The sequence below is a fragment of the Cynoglossus semilaevis genome, chromosome 6 (genome assembly GCF_000523025.1).
Source record: "Cynoglossus semilaevis isolate Cse_v1.0 chromosome 6, Cse_v1.0, whole genome shotgun sequence".
Classification (NCBI taxonomy): Eukaryota; Metazoa; Chordata; class Actinopteri; order Pleuronectiformes; family Cynoglossidae; genus Cynoglossus; species Cynoglossus semilaevis.
This window is the reverse complement of record NC_024312.1, coordinates 6,129,660-6,143,935: the sequence shown is the minus strand read 5'-3', so window position 1 is coordinate 6,143,935 and position 14,276 is coordinate 6,129,660.

Sequence of the window (14,276 nt, the reverse complement as noted above, 5' to 3'; positions counted from 1 at the left end):
AAAGTACGTAGGTTAAGCTGTCGTCCATGTAGAAAAAAAGAAATCTTGAATTTGTAAGTGGGAAACGGCTGGAGTGTTTAATAATTTAATAATCTGGAGTATTTAGACAATTCTAAGGTAGACAGATGGATGGAAATAAATAAGCTCAGATATGTTTAAAAAATATAGCTGAGTCCCTTATTTGTCCCGCAATGTGGAAATTCAGAGTGCAAGTCTAAACAATCCACATAGATTGCCACAAAAGGTTCATTATGTATGGTTTCTCTGGGGATCGAACCCAGGACCTTCTGTATGTAAGGCAGATGTGTAAAACATCCATGATAACCACCTGTAGCTAGATAGATAGACCTTTATTTATCCCTCAGGAGTTTCCTTCTGGGAATGAAGGTATGTTGATTAATGTTGATTATGTTTAATAAATGTTTTATAAATGTCAAAATGGGCCTTAGTTTGCCCATCCCTGCTGTAGCTCATACTGGGCCAACAAAAGACACAAATATACTTTGGGGATAGATTAGATTTATCACTTGAGATTGGAAAAAAAAATACTAACAACTGTTAAAAATATCTCAAGGAAAAACTATTTGTTTTAGACAAAACAACATACTTCTAGTGTAATTTTCTCTTATTTGCTAAGTAGAAACTAACAAAATACAGAAATTAAATCAAGAAAAGTAAATGACCTTATACATATGTTTTGATGCAGACACTGCAACAACAGTGATCACTTTTGTAAAGTAACTTTACAGTAACCCCCCACAGTCGGCACAGAAACAGCACCGGTCATTGATGTCTGACATAAACCTTAGGTGAACAACTTTCTGCTGTGTCCTGCTGTGGCCCGGCTTCTATCTCCACCCAGGCTCAATTTGTGACGGCCTCAGAGTGAACGCAGAGAGGATTAACAAGCTCCAGGTGTTTCTGCTGAATGTTGACTATGCAAACAAGAAAAAAGAAAAAAAAACATCCTATGAATCTTAAGCAGGACAAGAAATACAGTACAAGCACTGTACAGTATTGACCCAAATAAAATGAAGACGGATTTGCTGGAGGTGCAGAAGGAAAAAGAAATTATTACATATCTCTCTCCTCCAGTACATAAAGCTGTTACATTTTCAGTCACGGCTTTGTCTGAGTTTCCAGGGGCCCGATGTTCCCGCAGCAGCCGCAGTGACAGGTAAGGAACCACACAATCAGTGTCTAGTAAATGAAAGACTTTTAGCTCGGTAAACCTGCCTCGGGGCTTTATAACAAAATGCTGACCATTATCACAACATGTCACTTTTGACTCCATGCAATCTCAGCACATTCTTAAAGTCATTATTCCAGACTGGACCAAAGGTGCAGCTCCGACACACTGAAGAGATGGAGTCCTGTGTAGCTGTAGCTGTAGCTGCGTGGGTGTGTGACAATGTGTTTGACAGCACCGGGGTGTCGCGTCTTGCCTCCGAGTACAGAGAGTTGGACGTGTCTCTGTCCCCAGAGCGTTGGCCAATCAGATGGTGCAAAGTCAAAGCTGCTGATAATCAGAGTACAGTGAGTCTTCGTACGCAGTCACTTGGAATGACTGTGGGGATGGTTTAATGCAGCCCGATGTTCTGCAGTCTTCAGCTCAGGATGCTGAGGGCGACGGGGGATCAATTATTCTCTGCAGTCCGGCTAAATATAGTGGTTCTATTTTTTTTATTGCCAAGACTATCGGAGGATTCGGGATTCAAATGTTCTTTATGGTCACAGTGAACATCCCTGTCAAAGTACTTATAGTACAAACGATACTATACACAAAATATAAAATATACACTAAGGCTGTACACAGTGTTCGTGCTAACATGCCTTTTGATCATATTTTAAATATTATTGTATTTTATGACTCTATAAGTCACGCTTTTTTTTTCATCCTATGGCTGGGTCTGCAACTTATATATATTAAAATATATAATTTCACATTTGTTATTTTCACACTGACAGCCGCTAGAGGGCACTCTAGGCCAGTATCTGCTACTCCTGAAAGTCACACTTTTGGCTGGTGCGACTTATACTCCGGATCAACTTATATTCCGGAAAGTACAGCATGCTTAATTTTCTTGTAGTAACATGTAATCATGTGGTAGTTGCTAAAGATGTTTTAAGAGTTCTTTGTAAGACTAATAAATTGGGACCTTGACAAAAGGGACTAAATACCATCAGTCTGTAGTCAGCTGAACTTTGTAAGACTAATAAATTGGGACCTTGATCAGTCTGTAGTCAGCTGAACCCAACTAGACCCAAAGTCTTGTGTTATTATTTTGCATTCTTCTTAAGATGGCTCTAAAAAAACACGTGGCCAAGCTAGTACAAGACTTTGTGAAGTAAATATCATCACTGATAAATCTCTAAATATAAGAATCACTAGTGAGGCAGTCAGAGTGACAGATGGGTTCGAGGTTCAGATGGGTGCAGCTCTGAGCCTCTGCTTAATTGCACTAGTGATGGACAGGTTGACAGATGAGGTCGCTCTGTGGATCACACCATTTGCAGATGACATTGCAATCTTTGTTGAAATTAGAGAGCAGGTAAAAAGAGTGTCAGAGTCATGTGTGATAGAAGAACAACAGTCAGAGTAAGAGAGAAGTTTTGCAACACAGAAGTGAGACCTGATATGATGAACAGTTTGGAGACAAAGGACAGGAGTTAAAGTTAAAGTAAAAAGGATTACAAAAGGATTGTTTTTTAGTTGCCCGTCATCCTAATCGAATCCTGCATTAGTTTAAGCTTAAGCTGCATGTGGACTTCAGCCTGGATTTTGGACAAGTCACAAGGATAAGTTAGCCAACTTAGTGGTTTGGTTGGTTTCTTGGTTGCCAACTTAGTGGTTTGGTTGGTTTCTTAAGCTAGCTTTGAAAGCCAGTGTTTTATGTTTAGCAAAATGTGTGAGGCTGGAGCAGCAGACAGTCTCGATCTCTTCTCTGTGTCGACTCATTCGAGTGGAATACAGATCGTGTTTTCACAACGCTGTGCAAACAGATGAGAGTTTGTTTGGGCCACTCCATCATAAGAATAATTACAGATGGTGAAGTGTTTTAGTCATTTAATTAGAGATGAAGCTCGTTTGTGTATGTGTGTGTGTGTGTGTGTGTTTCTCCAGTTTGATACGATCTGATGAGACGCTACTGGCCCAAACTCTGTTGCCACATGTTGCATAAGATAGAAGAGCAGCTCTGCTCGTTTTGAATTCAACCATCATCAGTCAACAGTGGAGCTGTGTTAGGAGGTCAAAATGACTGAGTGCAGTTGTTATCATTTTTAAAAAAGTGATTAAATATACTTTACATTCTTGCTTTGCAGTCCAACAACATAAACCCACTGAGGTGTTTGGAAGTCCTGGCAGAAGTTCAGTAGGGTTTTAATAACCCTGGAGTTGAGAGCTCTGAGGAAAAGAAGGAAGAGATCAGACCGGCCCTGAAGGCCACTTTGGATAATGACTATAATTGTGGTTCAGGTGCTGTAGAGGAAAAACCACCGTCCTCCATCTGCAACTGCTCAAAGGAAAAGAACAGTTCTGTTCTAAGTGTTCTAAGTGACATTCTAATCTGTTCTAATTTGTATTTGTAACTGACACAGGATTGCATCATTTTCTAGAATCTCTCCGTTACATTAGAGCAGTTAGAAGGAAAACACTTCTTCACTTCTTCTCAGCCAAAAGCATCCTCTTTATTCTACTTCTGTTACAGATTGTTAGGTGAACATACTTCACATTAGTAAAGGTGTTATGTTGCTCATCCATCAGGGGTTATTCAGCTCTGCAGTATTGATTATTCAAATGTGTCGTAGCTGAACCAGACAGTCTTTGTTCAAGATGTCTGACCCTACAATGAAAAAAAAAACGGTTTTATTCAGCTCTGCAGTATTGATTGCAGTATTCAAATGTGCCGTAGCTGAACCAGACAGTCTTTGTTAAAGACATCTGACCCTACAATGAAAAAAAAAAACATTTCTAAATAGCTAAGTTCTTATAAAAAAAACCTCAACAATATCTGTTTAAAATACTTTGACTTTATTTTTTTTTACTTTGTCTTTTCCCCCTCAGAAATCTAATCCTGTCTGTAGCAGCATCCCAGAAGATGGAGTTGTATTCTTTGTAAGAACAAACTCCTCGTAGCAATATATCCTATTTTATATTTTAAAAAAGGTGGGGTGGCGCAGGGGTATTTTCCTGTATCCATGAATATAAAAAAAACCACTACCCGACAGGAGTGGAGAAAAAGGTTTCCCTAGAACCTACAGTTAACCTGCAGGGAACAGTTTGATGTTTTTTACCACCACGTCCTCTGGGTTTTCAAGCAGTAAACTTCTCAAGTGCCCCGGTTGCATTTGCATGAATATTTCATTTTGCCGAAAAAACTTTTAAGGGATTAAGAGGCTGTGGAGTCTTCAAATCTATCATTTAAAAAAAATAAATAAAAAATACCACTTATCAAACCAGTTCAGAGCTTCTGCACATGGACCTTTACAATATGTTTCATATTCATTCCTTCTTTAATCTTCATTTGAAAAAAGAGAAACCTCATCTGAGAAATATTAGCAGCAGAGCAGAGTGATTATTTATTTTCCACTTTAAAGGTAAACTGTGTTCTGCAGTAATGCTGCCCTCTGTCTGTGTTTTCTATTTTTTTGAGGATTCTCATGGATCCCCATGTTTAATAATAGTTCATCAGCCATGCCGTTAAAGCGCGTCAGCAGTGTTCATTAGAATAGTGCCTTGGAAATCCAGTGATTTTATTCTGCTGAAACAATAGCAATTTTGACAGAGCAATTTACTCTTTGCAAAGCAACCCCTGTTGGAAGGTTAGGGAAATGCTCTTCTCATAAGTTGTTGTCACGTTGTGCTGTCAACCCAACAGCTGTGCTTCATTCAGATTCAGCAGAGAGCTGAGGTGAGATCTCTTCAGCACAGTGCTCCAGGGAGTTTCACTAAGACACAACCTCCTGAGACACAAGTGCCCTCATTACTCCGGGGACAAACACAGATTTTACAGCTTTAAGTACTGCTTTCTGCCTACTGGGACCTAAAAATTACCCTCTGCTGCAGAAGACCGTTAGGCCTCGCACTGAAGGGGATTTGAAGACTCATCCAAGCATGCGGTTAAAAATACCCTGTGGATTGTAAATTTAAGACAAAGATGGATTATACTTTTTTTATTTGGGAGCCTAAACCTAAATCCAGCAAACGCATGTTGAGAGAAGGAGGAATATTTCTGGACAAACTGTGGACACGGAGACGAACAACATGGTCTGACATTCTGGCAATGCTGAAGGTCAGGAGAGTGACGGAGCAGGAAGGAAGACACACCGGAGAGTGACTGTGACCGTAGAACAGGGTGTCAAACTCACTCACACTGTTTTCATGGAAAGAAGTAGAAGTATATTAGAAAATATTCATATTTGTTGAAATATAATTGGAAAAAACATAATGGACATAAAGTGTTTGTGCATTTTTTTACATTAAAAATCCATCAAGTGGGCCAGATTTAACCACCTAGCGGGCCAGTTTTGGCCCACGGGCTGTATGTTTGACACCTGCTGTAGACATGCAGAGAGTACCACAGCAAAGATACAAATATTACACTTATTAGAGGCTGTTAGCATCAGTGCCGCTACACAGTTTGCTCATGGACATTTGTTGTATACATTGATTTGTATATGATACGTTAACTCTTTTATTCAGAAAATCACACACTCGAACAGTCACATGGAATGACAGACAGAATGAAAAAAACAAAACAAAAACAAACTCCCGACCTCGCACTGTTTAATAACAGAGCTGTGATGAACCGTTATCTGTCTCCTGCAGTGACAGATAATGAGCTCAAAGGGTTTGTCGGTTTAAGTACCAATGTTAATCAGCAGCTTGAAGAGAAGGTAAACACACGCTCACACAGAGAGTTTATCAAATCAAACACATTCTGAAAATCTGATTAGCACTGGATCACAACATGCATTAGCTCAGCGCTATTAGCATGGTTGTGTTAGGACCCCGTTGTATGAGAGGTGGGAAAAACAGACCAACAATATGAGTAAAAATTAGCAAAAAGCAGACGTGAGTGAGGAAAAATATATATATATACCTCCCCCTCCTCCCCCCCCCCTCTAAAGAATATAATTCCTCTGTATTTGGGAGGATGAAAGTGTAGCAAAAATAGGAGCGTAAAAAATGTAATCAGGCGTGACAGCACTAATACTGTTAGCGTTATTAGCGTTAGCCAAAATAGTCACACAAGAGTTGGGATAAGACTTCTATTAATACTAATAATTAGGAAGTGATGGCACTACAGCAGCAGAGCAGTGGAGGAAGAAGTGAAGGAGTCACTGGGAGTGTCTCTGCTGCTCCGTGTGGCCGCACGCCAAGCATCAATAAAAACAAACTATTGTTGAAGTGGAAGGACTCGATGTCAGCGCCGCAGTCATGTGAGTGAAGGTATCGTGGATAATAATTTTTGATCATTATCAAGGATGTACTTTTTATGACTTATTATGATTACTCATTATCATTGGTCAAAGGGTCAAACGATACATTTGGATGGTCGTTAGTGTGAGGTTTAAATCTGTCAGGACTCTGGTTATTACCTGAAACACTGCCACCGACTCTTTTACTCCTTCTACTTTGCATTTAGTTCCTACAATAAATATACTGCTGCTTCAGCATCAGCAAAATCCAACTGGCCTGCACAGAACCCTGAAGAGAGAAAGAGTCGGTAATAAAACATGATATGCCAAAAGTTGGGACTTCTTTCCTTCATCGACGCCGTATTAGGGCCGTATTGAGAATTAAAAAGTCAAAACGTGATGAGAATAAAGCTGTAATTTTACGACAAGAAAGTCGTAAATTTAGACGATGCATTTTGGAGGAAACGGGACAAAAGTTCACAGCAATTACAACCTTTTTCTTGAAGCATTTCAACTTTAATCCCATCATTTTTATTCATTTATTTTTTAATCTCAGTGTGGCCTAATACTCTGTTGTACTCACTAACAGTGTAAGGTAAGTATTGTTAGTTGGAGTATTTCTTACTCCTAAGACCAGTGTGGATCACAAACCTATTTAACTTTTGTTGTATTGAGCAGAACAATATTCATGAACGTCAAACAGGCCGTTAAATCTTCTGCAGAAAATCCAGCCCGACTGAATCATGTGTGTCCAATCAGAAGCTCCGTGTCCTTGAGGACTTTGAGGACATTTGCCGTCCTCTCATTTGTCTTTGAAACGGAACAATTTCTGTCACGTCAGAAGAATGCACTGTAATTATTTTGACACTCAAATTGAATTGAACAACTTCTGCACGCCGACATTTTTTTTTTGCCTCCATCTCAAGACTCGTTTGAGTGTCGCACTGAGCGCTGCCCATTTATTTTCCCATTATTCCAGCTGATAAATACTTTGATGTGTGTGTGGTTTGCTGTAATGGCATGAGGGAGTCGCCGCAAAGTCACACAGAAAAGCCTGGAACATCCTGTTTTATTACCAAAGCTTTGTCTTAATGAAATATTGCGCTCATTTACTGCTCACACGATGAGCTCTGGGTAAACACTGGGATTTTTATCAAACACATTTGTCAACGTGTTTGCAACTGTCGTTAAAAAAGTACAATTATGTTAGTGAGTTGTTTTTTTTTGTCATTAACAAAACCAGGGTGGGGGGGGTCAAACTCATTTTCACCGGGGGCCACATCAGCAGTACAGTTCCCCTTGAAGGGTCGGTTGTAAATGGAAGACTGTATAGATCAGGGGTCCCCAACCCCGGGTCCACGGACCAGCACCAGTCCACAGGTGATGTGATATCGGGCCGATGTGGGACACAATTGTGAAAACAATGTACTTAAGTTTTTACTAGTTTACAGAAAATCCAGTCATATCCCTTTACTTTCTTTATTTAAAGATAATCTGGCAATATTTTAAAATAATACGTCATTCATACTGTGATACGAACAGAACTGAGTCTAAAAGATAAGATTTTTAAAGCTCCCGCGGGCCACACAAAACAGCTTGGTGGGCTGCATTTGGCCCCCGGGCCTTGAGTTTGACACATGTGCAGTAAACCATTAACTTCATCCTGCATGTTTGTGGACTGTTGTCGGCAGCTGGAATACCCGGAGAAAATGTACGCATATATTAACAGAACATGGGAATCCAACGTGCTGGAAGGCAAGAAGAGTTTTTTTTTTTTTTTTTTTTTCTTATATTAATGCTAATGATTGAATACAGATAGTGTTAAATATGCGGCTGATGTTGGAGCCTCAGGGCAGCTGCTGCGTTAACTCTAGTCATGGAGTTGAATTTGAAAGTGTAAATTAAGAACAGTTTGTTGTCTCCAACCCCCGGTGACGATGTTCACTGAGATTTTTAAATGTTGTTTTAAATCCCACCAAAAAAAAAAAAAAAAAAACTGATAAAGAAACTGCAGTATTGCTTCTGTCTCGATGCGTTAGAGGTCTACGTGATTTTTATGCACCTCGACAGGATGCTGCAGATTTACGGCGGTGTGTCAGCGTTGAGCTATGATTCAAAACATCATGTCAGTCGACAGCAGCCGACATGCGGTGAGTAACGGCTGAACTGAAAGCTCATGTGCCGTGACAGATTTAGGACAGAAACAGTAGAAGACGTCGCACGATCTGCACCGCACACAAACAAAACACGGCCTGAGAAAAACAACAGCAACAACATCAGCTGTGAGTGAATCATTATTTCCCAGAGAAGTTTTTTTTTTGGTCAAACAAAATGTCAAATATGTGGTGTGTACTGTCAACATCGGCCTCTAAAACCTGATCGACAAAGACAAGGTTTATTTGTCAAGTTACTCACACAGGGGAATTCGTCTTCTGCAGTTAACCCATACATGAAACTGACACCTCGCTGCACCTGAGGGGCACGGAAGTTTGTGACGCTCCCTTGACAAACAACAGCCTCGGCCAGTACTGGAACCAGAAACTCTTCAACTACAGGTCTTTGAACTGATTGTCCATGAACCAGTCCACGGATAAAACTCTGTTCCACCAAGACTCAGTTAAAAACAATCCATCTTTGCCTTCTTCTTCTCCTTAGGGGGCGCCACAGTCGACAACACAGTGAGTTGAGTGAGACGAGGTTTTTAGGCCAGATGCTCGTCCTTATGCAAATCCTCACCAACAGGGCTGAGAGTTAGGAGTGGGTGGAATGGAATTGGACCATAAAAATCTCACTGCTGCCACTGATGTCATTGGTGCAAATGTTTAAGAGAAGAAACTCAAAGAACATATAGAAGTCATTTTTTTTTCAATAAAAATCTCACTGCTGCCACTGATGTCTTTGGTGCAAATGTTTAAGAGAAGAATCTCAAAGAACAGGTCAGTAAAATGTCAGTAAAATGGATTGGACTCATTAATTGACTCTTCAATGATTAGAATCTGTATGTCTAAGTATCTGTGTTTGTTTCCTTTGCAAGATGTTTTTTTTCTTAAAAAAAAACTACACATGTATTTAACTCCGGCCGGCCTGCAGTCCAGATATGTCAATCAAAGAAAAAAAAGGCAGATTTGCATAAATCCAAATGACAAATGTTATAGTTGAGTGCTTTGTTTTAATTTTCACAACATCTACTGCCACAGTTTCACCCTGTCCTATAGTTCTTCCTGCTGCTGAGTGTGTCCTCATTTTAACAGCTTTTTCCTCTCGTTTTTTAGGACTCCAGTGTCCTCCTGCTGAGAGGTGTGTCTGTGCTCACCCCTAATACGACACTCAAAACACATTGTGTGTGTGTGTGTGTGTGTGTGTGTGTCATTTTCTCATTTGAACTTGTGTTGGTTCCGACTCATAAATGTTATGCAGTGTCACAGCCTCGGTGCTTGTCGATAATGAAACAGGTTTTTTTTTTCTTTGCTTTTTTATAATGTAAACTGTGCTCACTGCTGTAGCCTCGGTGCTCGACATCACTCAGCTTGTTAAAATTAGAGTTGTTGCTGCTGTGGTCTCAGCTTGGACCAGATAGAAATGGAGAAATGGTCACTCTGGTGTTACGGCTCTGTGTGTCACCGACACAGAGGGGAAACACAAAAAAAAGAAGAAAAATCCACTTTAGACTAATACATGACCGACTGATGTAACTATATTCAAAGTCTATTTTCTAAAAGGTGCATAAAAACGTCAGTATTTAATTTATGATGCCCCTTGTGTCTAAAAGTTGTTCTGGAAATAAACTTTATTTCCCTCTCGCTCCCAGTCCCACATTTACCTCGTAGGAAAAGTCCTGGAGACAATCTATATTTAGTCACTCAAATCCAGGTAGGACCACATAGTACACACCCCAGTGAGGAGTGAGTGTCTCCAGTACAGTTTTATATGTGGGGCAGCATGACTGTGCTGTCTTAAAGATCCCACTCTTTTAAACTGTGGATCTGAACTGAATTCAGTTAAACTATTCAGCATATTTGCTGTTTTTGTCTAATTATCCACACATTGCTAACCTCCACTGTAAAAGAAATAATAATGGAGGCCTTTGAATCTGAGCTGAGCTTCAACAGAGTTTAATACACACACATATAAGGAAATAGTCATGTCAGACCATCCATAAAAAACAGCTGGTTTTAGTATATTTGAGTCGCTCCGTGCATAAGCTCCGCCCTATTTTTCACATTAACTGCTTCATATAAAAATCATATATAACTCACTTAGAAAAACCAAGTGCTCCTTTATTACTAAATGTATGGCCTAAGTTTTCTATTGCCACTCCCTTCAAAACATATTTATGAGATCAGAATATATTTACTTGGGTGAAATACTGGACTTGGTCTTTCGTTGCCGTTGCCGTTGCCGTCTGGTTTCAGTCTTACACAGTGCATTTATCTGTCCACACCAGGTTCTTTCTCTCATTCCCAGTGCATCACAGCAGAACATTGATCCCCATGACACGCAGTACACCGGCACACTTCAGCGATTCTCTTCTATCCCCACTGTCCAATTTGCATTCCTTCCACCATCTGTCTGTGGAGAACAGAGAGGAGCCACAGCACCACTGGAACATGATTGGTTGACGGCACAAATCAGAAATGCACGTTCACCGTGGAGGACAGCAGAGCAACAACTCAGGTTACACTTGTCAACATTGTCCTGTTTTTGTTTTTTTTCTGTTTTTTTACTATCAAATCAGTGTCGTTTATTTCCTGATAAATGAGGATTTGACCTTATTTGTCTGGCAACTCCATCTCGATCCGTGTTTCACAAGCTTTTTTTGAGCCACGACACATATATATCATCAGGAAAAACCCCACGTCACACCACCAGACAAAACTCTCACAGAAAATATATGTAATGAAATATAATCATCTTCTGGTTTAAATGACTTTATGATTGACTAAAATCTCAGCTTGTTTAGTTGAAGACAACACTGATATACTGGCAGGAATTGAAGAAAGACACTCACAAAGATCTTCTTCAACAGCTGAATGGTTTTTTTGTTTGTTTGTTTGTTTTAATAATCATCTGCTGCCACCTAGTGGAAGATGATTTAATGGCCCTTGCCTGTCACACATTGACAAATAAAAAAAAAGAAATATTATTTGCAATAAATAAATAATAATTTTGGAAACAAATTAAGTGACATTGGATAATTTTCCGGAGTCACCGTCCTAGCAGGTCTCACTACTGTCGTATGAATCGTGTCTTTCCATCAAAGTTCTGCTCTGCTGGTGTCACACATCACCCTGACATTTATCTCCATCCACTCACCCTGCAGGGATCCTGCCTGCCTCTCCTCACCTCATGAACTATTTGGTAGGTTAGATTAGAATAAGAGACATTTGACTTCCTGTGGTGCGCAGCGACAGCGCCCCCTGCCCCCATCTCCACCCCTCCCCCCCCAGCTCCTGTAGGCTTCATAAGCATTAGGGTCTGTGGTGATCAGCACAATAAAAGAGACATTTTAAAAAATAATAAAAGAGACCAAACAGACTCCTAGTTTTATTAGCCCTGCTGCGTGACTTCATCATCATCGTCATCACTGGCCTCTGAGTGAGTTGTGTCGACTGAATATTCACTTCTCACCTGCTCAGCTACTACAGAAAGTGCGGTGTTTGCAGTTAGCTGCTGTATGATAATGACATCTGGGGCCAAAAGGAAGGGGACGGAGTTAACTCACAGCTATTAGCACCGAAGTTTTCCTTGGCTGATGTGAAGATTTCTAATTCCCACTCCGCTCTGAGTGTGCTTACAAATGACGAGGGACACGGATCCACTTCCTCCGCAGCCAAACGTAACGGTAAACTCTGCAGGTGCAGGTGGGCAATTAATCTGAACGTGTTGAAGATGGGTCAACCTGGGGGAGCAGAGGCCACTGCTAATTATAACTTCTACTGAGGATGGAGATGATGAAGAGGGCACCGCTGGACAGGGAACGAGCATGAGTGTGTGTGTGTGTGTGTTCCTGGTATAGATATATATGTGGGGACATTTTTCAGGAGTTGAGATTTAGATTAGAGTTCAGGGAATTCAGTGTTTATGTGAGATGACAACCACAACTTCCTAATAAGCTCATACTGTAGCGCGTCTACAATAAAACAATAAAACAAACAAAAAAATCTAATCTTTAAAGCAGAGGGAATAAAATCTTTTTGTGGTCTTGGGGTTTGCTGGTTCAATTGCTTCCTGTTATGATGAGCAACACCGTACGAAAATTACCCGGGCGGCTGAACACCGCACACGCCCCGGGGACGACCGTGACATGCTTCTCTTGTCAAAGTGTAAAAAAATAAAAATAAATAATAACACGTTTCCTGCCTTCATTCACACCTAAGTGTCTCCATTAGCTTCAACACGACCAGTTTGCTGAACGTGTTGGGTTTATAAATGGCTAAGACAGATGTTGACGACATACAAACTGCACATTTCACCCTCAGGTAAATGGTGGGATTTCTAAAAGAAGAACCGTGATATGAATATGAAAAAAAATGATCACGGAAAACAGATTAAAGAGATCTGCAGAGAAACATAATCTTCTCACATTAGGCAGATGAACGTCAGACGTAATGTGTCGCCAAAGGATGAGAAATGGAACTAAAATGTACGAGAATGACATCATGGTTCAAGTACGAGGAGAGCAGCTCAACTCAGACCAGAGTGAGTTTATGTCTGTATAACCGGGGAGCGTTTACACAGGCTCATTTCAGATTGCTTTTTTCCGCTTTAGGTAATTTTTTTTCCCCCTCCATTTCGCCCCCGCCCCTCCCTCCCCCATCTACCAATCGAGTATGAAGTGCAACACTCAGCACTTTAATTTCTCTGGGATTTACTCTTCCAGCTGCATATCTCTTCAAAAAATTCCCAGCTCAGCCCAGTTTAATAAAACTGCCAGTGGGATCTTTAAAAAGTGTGACTAACGAGGGCCGTTTGAAATCATCGTTGCTGAAAATGTTGTTCCTGATCAACTGCAACCACAAACTCAACTTCCTCTGGGTGTGAAGAGCATTTCTCAGCTCTTTAACTCTTCACTTTTACATCATTTCACTGCAGGAACCACGGACACAAATCATATCATCATTTTAACTTTATCCTCCTGAGAGTCGCAGCAGAGGCTGGAGTCACTACCATCACCGGGGCATTTACAGAAACAACCGTCCACACTCACATTCAACGGTCAGTTTAGAGTCAACAACTGACCAGAGTCTGTGAGTTTTTGACTGTTTTAAAAGTCGGTGTACGTGGAGAAAAAAAAGGACAAACTGCATCTACATTCATTACCATTAGACTAATGGACGATGGATAAAAGAATGAAAAAAAAGGACAAACTGCATCTACATCCATTACCATTAGACTAATGATATGACTAATAAAATTTACATAATGTTGTACCAGCTAAAGGGGGGCGGGGAGGGTGTTAGCACTGCATAACAGCAGCACCTACAGGAGATGGAGGGAAGTGAATTTGTAAATAGAAACCTAATATTGTTATATTTCTAATTTAAAATCACAGAGGTTATATATTCTTAACCAGGGGACTGCAGCCCAAACTTGGACCACTAGCGCCACCTAGAGGGACAAAAAATGATGGGATGTGGAATGTTGTGGAACGGACATGTGTAGGTACAATCCCAACACAGGGTCTACGGTCGAAAGGTCTACGATCTAGATCTGATCTGGAGGATGAGAGTTGTCGTGTAGATGCGTAAAACATCAGATCAGAATCTGTCACTATTTACTAAACAAATCTATACATTAATACCTTGGATGTGGAAGCTGTCAGTGCAGTTTCCACATCCATGGGTGTGAAGGGG